This window comes from Canis aureus, chromosome 34 (assembly GCF_053574225.1).
Source record: "Canis aureus isolate CA01 chromosome 34, VMU_Caureus_v.1.0, whole genome shotgun sequence".
Classification (NCBI taxonomy): domain Eukaryota; kingdom Metazoa; phylum Chordata; class Mammalia; order Carnivora; family Canidae; genus Canis; species Canis aureus.
The window spans coordinates 12,470,218-12,479,237 of record NC_135644.1 but is presented as its reverse complement, the minus strand read 5'-3'; the positions used below and the strand labels follow the sequence as shown (position 1 = coordinate 12,479,237).

At 48.7% G+C, this 9,020-nt stretch overlaps 1 long non-coding RNA gene across 1 annotated transcript; it reads left to right on the top strand.

Annotated features, from left to right (window-relative positions):
* Positions 1-5,946: 5,946 nt before the first annotated feature.
* LOC144304638 (uncharacterized) lies at positions 5,947-8,074 on the top strand. Its single transcript, XR_013371563.1, has 3 exons — positions 5,947-6,062; positions 6,482-6,619; positions 6,868-8,074. It is a non-coding gene; the product is annotated as an uncharacterized LOC144304638 (long non-coding RNA).
* The last annotated feature ends 946 nt before the right edge of the window (positions 8,075-9,020 follow it).

Sequence of the window (9,020 nt, the reverse complement as noted above, 5' to 3'; positions counted from 1 at the left end):
GCTTCTCTGTGGAGCAGAGACAAGTCATCCATTCCCCACTGTACTCTCTCTGAATTCCTGACTGGCTGGCTGGGGGACAAATGAGGAGATGTTGGTGGAAAGGTAAAACTTCTGGCCATGAGATGAGTAAATTCTGGGGATCTAAGGATGTACAGCGTGGGGACTGTAGTTAACAATGCTGTATTGTATGTTTGGAAGTTGCTAGAAGAGTAGATCTTGGCACACCTGAGTGGCTCAGCAGTTGAGCATCTGCCTTCAGCTCAGGGCATGATCCCAGGATCTGGGATCAAGTCCCACATCGGGCTCCTTACAGGAAGCCTGCTTCTCCTTCTGCCTGTGTCTCTGTGTCTCTCATAAATAAATAAATAAATAAAATATTTTAAAAAATAAAATAAAAAATTTTTAAAATAGAGTAAGTCTTAAAAGTTCTCACATTACACAAGGTGATGGATATCTTAACTGTTACCTTATTGTGGTAATCATTTCACAATATATTTGTGCATCAAATCAACATGTTGTACACCTTACACTTACACAACTTTATATGTCAACTATATCTCCAAAGAAGCTGGGAAAAAAAAGAAGCAGTACATTTCTTTAATTGTTCAAGTAGTTAAGAAAAAGCCCTAACTAGGACATTGCCGGTTCTGCTTTTTTTTTTTTTTTAAATCTTCTATTTTGACTTAGAGAGGAATGTGCATATATTTGCAAAAATTTTGTTGTTGTTGTTCAGGATGAGTTTACAGTAGAGAAATTACATTTTCTGCAAATGGAATTGATATTCTCTTCCTCTCTCTTTTTAGTTCTCATCCTGCCTAAAAATGTAATTCCTCGAGTTGAAAGATTTTTTTTTAAAGATTTTTATTTATTTATGAGAGAAAGAGAGAGAGAGTCAGCATGAGGGGCAGAGCCAGAGGGAGAAGCAGATTCCCTGCTGAGCAAGGAGCCGGGACAATGTAGGGCTGATCCCAGGACCTTGGGATCATGACCTGAGTTGAAGGCAGATCCTTAACCGACTGAGCCACCCTGGTGCCCCTCAAGTCACATTATTTTACCTAGGTAGAGCAATTTAAAGTGAAATTGAAGAACTGGAACCTTCATTTTGTTGAGCCATTATATTGCAGAGGTTCTGGACTTCCTGAACCAGATTTCTTTTATTTGGTCTTCTGCAGAAGGACAAAATAAACAATCCCACAGAAGACTCATGAAAGGAAGCACCTTACCAATAAGAACAGAACCACCCAGCACTTCTTTTAATTTGTTTGTTTCGTTTCTTTGGAAAGAGTAATCTAGGGGCACCTGGATGGCTCAGTGGTTGAGTCTGCCTTTGGCTCGTGGTATGATCCCGGGGTCCTGGGGATCGAGTCCTACAGCAGGTCCTCTGTGAGGAGCCTCTCTCTCTCCCTCTCTCTGTCTCTCTCTCTCTCTCTGCCTATGTCTCTGTCTCTCCCTCTGTGTCTCTCATGAATAAATAAATAAATTCTTTTAAAAAAAGAAAGTAATCTAGAGCTACGTGTGTTAGGAGCACGATTGTGAGAGGAATTTTATTCAAAAGCAAGTGAATATTCTCACAAATGCTCAAAGTTTACTGCTCCCAAAGCTCCAATGGACACCTTTTCCCCTTGCTGATTCTTCTCTACTTCACCTCCTGGAAATGCTAACACACGGTTTTTCGAATCTATAAAACTCAATGCAATGTGCATCACTCTCTATCTTATTCCCTCATCTCACTAACTAGCATCACCTTTGGGCACACATCCACCAGGTGTTTTCCAGAAAGATTCCATAGTAGACTGTTGGCTCTTCTCACTCTTTTCCTCTTGCTAAGTCTCTAGGGACTGATCTAATGTGTTTAACCATCCCCCCTCTTTAAAAAAAAATAAATGAAGCCTTTAGGTTTGTTTTAGTATTTCTTCTCACCTAGAAACTCCACTGGCAGGTTGAGGCCCTTGTAGGGTATGCAGTGATAGACACTGAATCCCATCCTTACTGGTATTTGCTCCTTGGAGGTGAAAAAATAAATGTTTTATAAAGCTCAAATTGGCCTTATCAAACAAAACATCTGCTAGATCAGTGAATGACTGGTGACAGCAGGAGACAGCAGTGCTGGCCTCTCCAATAGAAGTCACTGCAGTTAATGGAAGCTATTATGGGAAAATTCTGGCAAGAAGTTTTCTTTTTCTTTTTTTTCTCCTCGACAGCTAAAAATTTTTTAAAGAAAAAAATGTATTCACAGTTGCTAGGGTAACTGTGGTTTCAAAACTACTGTAACAAAAGCCAGATATCACATATCAAACTACCAAATTGTTAATTTGACTGGTATTTTAAAATAACTACTTAAAAGAGATATTTTCTCCTTATCTAGCTATAGAGGGCAGGAAAAAAGGGGAGAATAGCAGGAAACTAAAGGAAGCAAAGAGAGGAAAAGGAAACTGGTAGATTCAAGAGATGTTTTTGCTTCGCCAAATATTGGTTGGAAATAAAAATCCTTTCACCATGTTACAGATACATTTGCATACAAGAATTATTTAGTTAGATTCAAAACATAAGGAGGATACTGAGCTACCCTGTTTTCAATTTCTTTTCCCACATTTCAAACCCTGCCTGGGTTTTAAGTGAATGGTTTTCTGTGGGCACTTGGTAAAGGAACTGGTTACTTAGGAGAGCCATGCATGTTCTGAAATCTTTAATGGGTGATTGTATTTTCCTGTGTCTTGCTTTTCATCACTTGATTTAAAGGGAATATAATAAAGCCATTAGGGCTTGGACTCTGGAGTCAGACATAGCTAGGACTGAACTCCTTTTCTACCTTTTGCTGATCCGTTTTTTCATTTATAAAAAGGATATCAGGACAAATGTGGTTACTTCAATAAATAAATTGCAAGGAAAGAAATAGAGGGAGAAGGGCCTATAGATTAAAAGAGATTTGAGAGACTAAATGTGTGGATATTGCTTAGATCTGATTTGAAAGGAAAAAGAGCAATTGTAAAAACTCATTTATGAGACAACTGGGGAGACTTTGAACACTGATGTTTGATAATATTAAGGAATTATTTCAAATGTGTTCAGGTACGATTAAAACGTAGTAGTACGGTTCTGGTTTTTTAAAAGAGTCTTTTGATATTTTAAGACGTACTAGGGTATTTACAAATAAATGATATGACGTCTGAGATTTGCATTAAAATATGGGAGGAGGATATGGATGGGGTAGAGATTAAACAAGGTTGGCAAGGAGCTGACAATTGTTGATGCTGGCTGAAGAATACAGAGGGGCTCATTAGCATATTTCCTCTACTTTCAAATATATAGTTGAGCTTTTCCATAATAAAACTTTAAAAAGAGAGATAGCAATAATACTCACCTGATAAGATTTATTACGTGGATTAAATGAAATGCTGTGTGTAAAGCACTTGGCAGAGTGCCTGGCATATAATAAGTGCTGGATAAATGTTAGCCATCTCTAGTAGAGACAGGGCCTCCTCTCTTCCATGTGCAGACCTGAAAGCTGGCCCATGAAATGTGCTGCAGATTGGAGCAGCTAAAACCTCACTCCTTCCGAAACAGAAACTCTGAACTGTTTCTATGTTCATCTTCACCCAACCTGATTTTGTACTAGGCCCTGGGCTTTCCACACACAAACAAAAGTTCTATCTTAAGGTAAGCTATTGGTTTTGGCTTTAGTTCCACAGTGAGTTTCAGGTGGGAATGCTATTTCAGTGGAAAATAGGAGGCAAGAACTTTTTTAAAGTTCAACTATTACATTTTGAGCATATTGCCAGGATCGTCCTACATAGTTTTATTTAACTCTTGTAACAATCCTTCCAAGTCTAAATTATTAGTTTGTTAGGAGAGGAGGAAACTGAGAAGTTTCCTGGTCTGCCCAGGATCACAGCCTCCAGTGGTGGACCTTGACTCACATGGAGCTCCTAAAAGTCCCAAAGGGCTGAGCAGTCCTGGCCTTCAGCCCCCTTGCCTCTCTTCTCCTTGTCCTAGCTTAAAAACAACCACAGCCCAGAAAAAGTTAAGTCGATATTCCCAATTAAGAGTCTGAAGTCATAGTTATGTCCTCTGGACTAACTGGCAACAGGGTGGTGAAAGATCTGAATGTCTGATGAGGAGAGTCACGGGCTTGGGTGGAAGCTGGGGGCCCGCAGAGGGGAGACTCAGGAAGAAGGAACAGAGAGAAAAAGGATTTCAGGATTGCACTGACATTTGTGTTTAATTTTCCTCGTGTTCTAAATGCTATTTAACTTTTAAGGGAAAGAGAAAGCAGAGAGATACCTTATAGGAGAACTGTTCAAATCCAAAAATTAAAAACAGCCAGGCGCCATCCAATACTGTCGGCCTTCCTTCCAGCTCCAGCTGTGATTTAGTTCGGTGGTTGCGCCGACACCCTAAACTTGCAAATGATGAGTTGACTTTAGAATCCGGCCTATTTAAATCAAGCGGGCCCATTCCACGAAGGGCGGGTATCTGATTACAACCGGAGTTATTGGTTGTTTATATCCAACATCCCGGGGATGCAGCGGCAGAGAGAGGCACCAGGAGACACAGATGAGGCCCGCGACGAAATGCCCCAGGAGAAAGCGCTAGTGCCTCCGACTGTAGGGTTAACCTCCTGGGCCCCCGTGCAGAGCGGCGGGCGAGCTCGACTCTCTCTGCAGCCCCCGGGCAGATTTCCCACTGACCTACTCTCCCTGCCGTGGCCCCGAGGCCCTCGCCCTCGCTCTCAGGCGCTGCAGCAGCCAGGCTGCGCCCGAGCCGCCCGCCTCCCGAGCCGGCCTCCCCGGGCCGGACGACCCCCCGCTGCGGATCCCCGACCCCACCCCCCCACCCCCTCCAATGGGTTGGGCTAAAGTCCTCTTAATTAAGAAACAATAGCTATTTAAGAAGCTGCACAAATAGCGCGCTCTGCGCGCGCCCAGGCTCGGCTTTGGAGTTCGGGCGGGGAAGGGGGGAGCGAGACTGCGGGCGGGGGCCGCGCTGCACCCCGCGCCCCGCCCCGCCCCCGCGCCCCGCCCTCGGCCTTCCCGCCCGCCCGGGCCCGGGGGGCGGAGCACCCCCCACCCCCAGCTGCAGGTTCCGAGTGGCGGGAGCGCGGAGCCCGCAGGAGAGGGCGGCCCCCAGGTCAGCCGCAGGCCCCCGCGCCAGGGCGCGCGGCGTCGCGGCTGCAAGATCCTTTTCTTCCCGGGAGGGAGCGGCCCCTCGATCCCGTGGAGGGTGGAGGCTCCCCGGTGGCGTCCTCCCGCCCCCCGGGGCCCGGAGGGGGCCGTGGGATTAGGCTGGAGTGACTATTCCTTGGGCTCGGTAATTGCGCACACGCTGAAATCTTCACCGTTGACTTAAGTTACTTGGCGCAGCGAGGGCTGGGGCCCTGCCTATTGATTAAACGCAGCCTCTATTTACCTAAACAATAAGTGTAGAGATTAGCGACGTTCGCTTGATCACAATAATGGGGTTGGCGATTAGGGGGCAATGCATCCCAGATGTGGCCGGGCCTCTGGCCAGGGGGCGGGCGCAGGCTTCTGGAAGAGGGGCGCTGGGGGCTCCGCGGGCGGAGGTGCAGGGCCCCGCGCGGGGCGGGGGCGAGGCCGGGGGCGGGGGCGCGGCGGGCTCTGCGGGACCTGAAGGTCTCGGCGCCCGGAGAGGCGCCCGGAGCGCCAAGCCCGCCTCCCCGCGGCGGTGTCACCTGCCCCCAGGCCGGCGCGTGCCCGCGGAAGTGTGCGGCGGCGGGGGCGCACGTGGCTGCTGTGTGCGGGCCTCCCTCTGCCCCCGTGTACGCCTGGAAGCGAGTCGGGGTGGAGGGGTCAGTCTGGTCTCGCCCCGGGGGCGGGTGTGACATCCCTCGGTGCGTGAGACAGGAGAGGACCCCGGAGGGCCTGGACGGGTGCCGCCCTCCAACCCCCGGACTGGCCTGTTCCCGGGGATATCACAGTACAGGGCTCCTGGGTGGGAAGCTTATAACCAAACTCCTTCCTCAGCTGGAGGAGGGCCCTGAGAAATCCCTGGAAGCAGGCAATTGGAAGGAACTGAGAGCAGAACTCAGGAGAGCGAGATCTGGGGTAATAAAGGGCAGAGGATGGGGGGATCCCTTGGTGGCTCAGCGGTTGGGCGCCGAGCTTCAGCCCAGGGCGTGATCCTGGAGATCTGGGGTCGAGTCCTGCATCGGGCTCCCTGCACGGAGCCTGTTTCTCCCTCTGCCTGGGTCTCTGCCCCCCCCCCCTCTTTATCTCTCTCATGAATGAATCAATAAATTCTTAAAAAAAAATAAAGGGCAGATGAGAGCAGTTGGTAGTGGGGTGGGGGTGTGAAATCGTGATCCCCTTAGAAGGGTTCCTAAGGAACCCAGGATTCCCACCTTATACCGGCTGCAAAAGACCCGGGTAGCAACTCTCCCAAAGCAAGTGGTTTCCCTGTTTGTTTTTCCCTCTTTCCTCTGAGCCCCACTATCAGCCCGCTCTGCTTGCCATTGCACATTTAGGCACACGTTCAAGGATTGGTTCCAGACGTCCACGAGCAAGCCAGGACGAAGCCCTTTCCCGCCAAACCACGGAAGGCTGGGAGACAAGCAGCGCCTGCCCCAACTCCGGGAGTGGGAACCCGGGAGAAGACTGGAGGGGTGAGAGGACCTAGAGCAGCGCGAGGAGGGAGGGGGAAGGAAGAGAGAAGGTTGGGAAAGAGACAGCGAGGGAGGAGGAAGAGGAGGGAGCAGCAGGGGCAGCGCGGACGTGGGCTTGGGCGCAGCCGCCCCCCTGGGCGCCCGGGGTCTCCCTCGCCGCGGAGCCCGAGCGGACTGGGGGAGGGGGAGATAAGACAAAGGGAATTCTCCTCCGGGAAGTGCCAAGTGCATCTGTCCTCTCCTTGCAGGCTCTGGAAACACTGGCAGGAATTTCCTTGTCGTGAGAAGACCGACGGGCGTCTGCAGCGGTGGAGACAACTACAAACAGACTTGGGGCCGGGAGGAGGGCGGGAGGAGGGGTGGCGGGGGCCAGCTTTGATCGCTTCAACTCTGTTGTAATTTTGTCTTCTCCACATTAGCCAAAATAGTCAGCCCTAGCTAGGGGTTCTGTTCGGCGGAGTCCCCTCCCCCCCACCCCTCCACCCCCGCGTCCTGTGCACGCGGGGAGCTGGGTCGCAGCTCCTCCCCAGTCGCGCCTGAAACTTCAAGGGCTCCTGGTCCTGTGTTCCTGCCGTAATTAGGAGGCCACACAGCTCTCCAGCACTGCGTTACACAAGTATGTGAGTCCTCCTCCCCCTCTCCTGGGACAGACCCGGGGAAGGACGGCAGCTGGGACCGCCCCGGGCGGTGTCCTCCGTTGGGGGAGTGGCTTCGCTGTGACCCCCGGCTGCTCCTCCCGGCCTCGGTCTTTCTAAGCTCTTCCTTAGAAAGTAGAGAAAGGGGCAAAGAATGTGCATCTCGCCACCCACCGGACAAGCCAGGCGAGCCTGTGTCTGTGCTTGAAAAGTTTTCTAAATAAATTGCTCTGGTGGTTCCAAGCGGTGATGAACAGAGGCTGAACCCGGGGGCTTTCTGCAGAACAGTGCAATGGATGTAAAGAAGCTGGAGCCGTCCTTCCCCCAGCCTTTCCCTTTTCTTCCCCCCTGTAAATCAGCCATATAAATCATTCGCATTGTTTAAGGTACATTGATCAATCTAATGGCTTGTAATAGGCTCCTAATTGCCACTTGCAGGGTTCTGCAGGTTCCTGTTTGAACAGGGAAGGTTTCGGTTCCAGCCAAAGCCCACCTTAATCCTGAGGCTGGATGATTACAGACCCAGGAAGAGCAACACAGTGGCCAGGCCACTGCAGTCTCAGTGCCTCAGGGGAGGGAGGAGGGGAGGGGGGGGGGCTTGCTGGAGATATTTACTATTCTTTTCTTTTTTCTTTTCTTTTCAAAGCCCACTTCCAAATTAGCAATTTTCTCTCTCTCTCCTTTTCTTTAACAAATTACTAATTCTCTAATGAGCGAAGCCCAGGCTATGATTTATTGATTATTGTTTATACCAGACAAGAAACCTTCCTTATTTGCATCCTTTATGTCTGTCTGTACAGTAAAAATCTCCTTGGCGGCACACTGGTATTGTCTTAGGCATACCTTTTCTTTTTATTTATTTATTTCTAACATGGTAACCCCGGGAAGCTGTGATAGGAAATCATAGGGGGGGAGGGGCATGCTAAAAAGAAGGAAGAAGCAGCCAAACTTTCTCCAGTATGGAGTCCTGGAGATATGCCTACACTCCTGTTTAACATCCTGTGCTTGTAGTGTCTCCTCCAAGCCCTGGAGGGAGAAGGTTGAGTTGGAAGTATCCTCAAAAGTTGCCTATGAAAGAGTCTAACTGAGGAAACTGGTACCCTGGCTGGAAGTTGCTAAACGATGATCATCGGAATCCTCTGGCCTTTGGCTTTTTTTTTTTTTTTTTTTTGTTAGCTGGAAAGATTAATGTTCCCAAGATGGTTCCATTTAAGTTGGCTGAGACAACAAATTGAACAAATTGTGCCTTATTTTAATAGAGATGCTCTAAAAAAGAAGAAAGCCAACACCGAATGACACATTTGCTTAGGTCTGAGACCCCTCTGTGGTAGTTGGTAATGGAGGGAGGAAGGTAAAACTCCTAGCCGAATAGGCCCCCCATAGTTTCCGAGTAATGCAGTAAACAAATCTATGATGCTTGTTGAATAATCTTCCAATAATTGCAGTCATTAAAATCATCACACAGTCTACAGTCACCTTCCTTCCTTTGACACACCAGAGTCTTTCCTTTAATTGTTAATGCATTTTTGGCTCAGATAAACAGATCAAGGCAGGCTTAAAATATAAGGCCCAGATACATCCAGCAGCAGAAAATTAGTTGTGTAGCAAATGTTTGGAGTGTACTTAATACACTAGGGGTTTTCACTTTCTCCAGTAGACCTCGCAGGCAAGAAGGATTTGCATCTCCTGCCACCCCTAAATAGCAGTATCACTTCTGAGGTAGAGAAAAGATCCTTCCAGGCTCTTTTCTATGCGAGGGTTGGGTT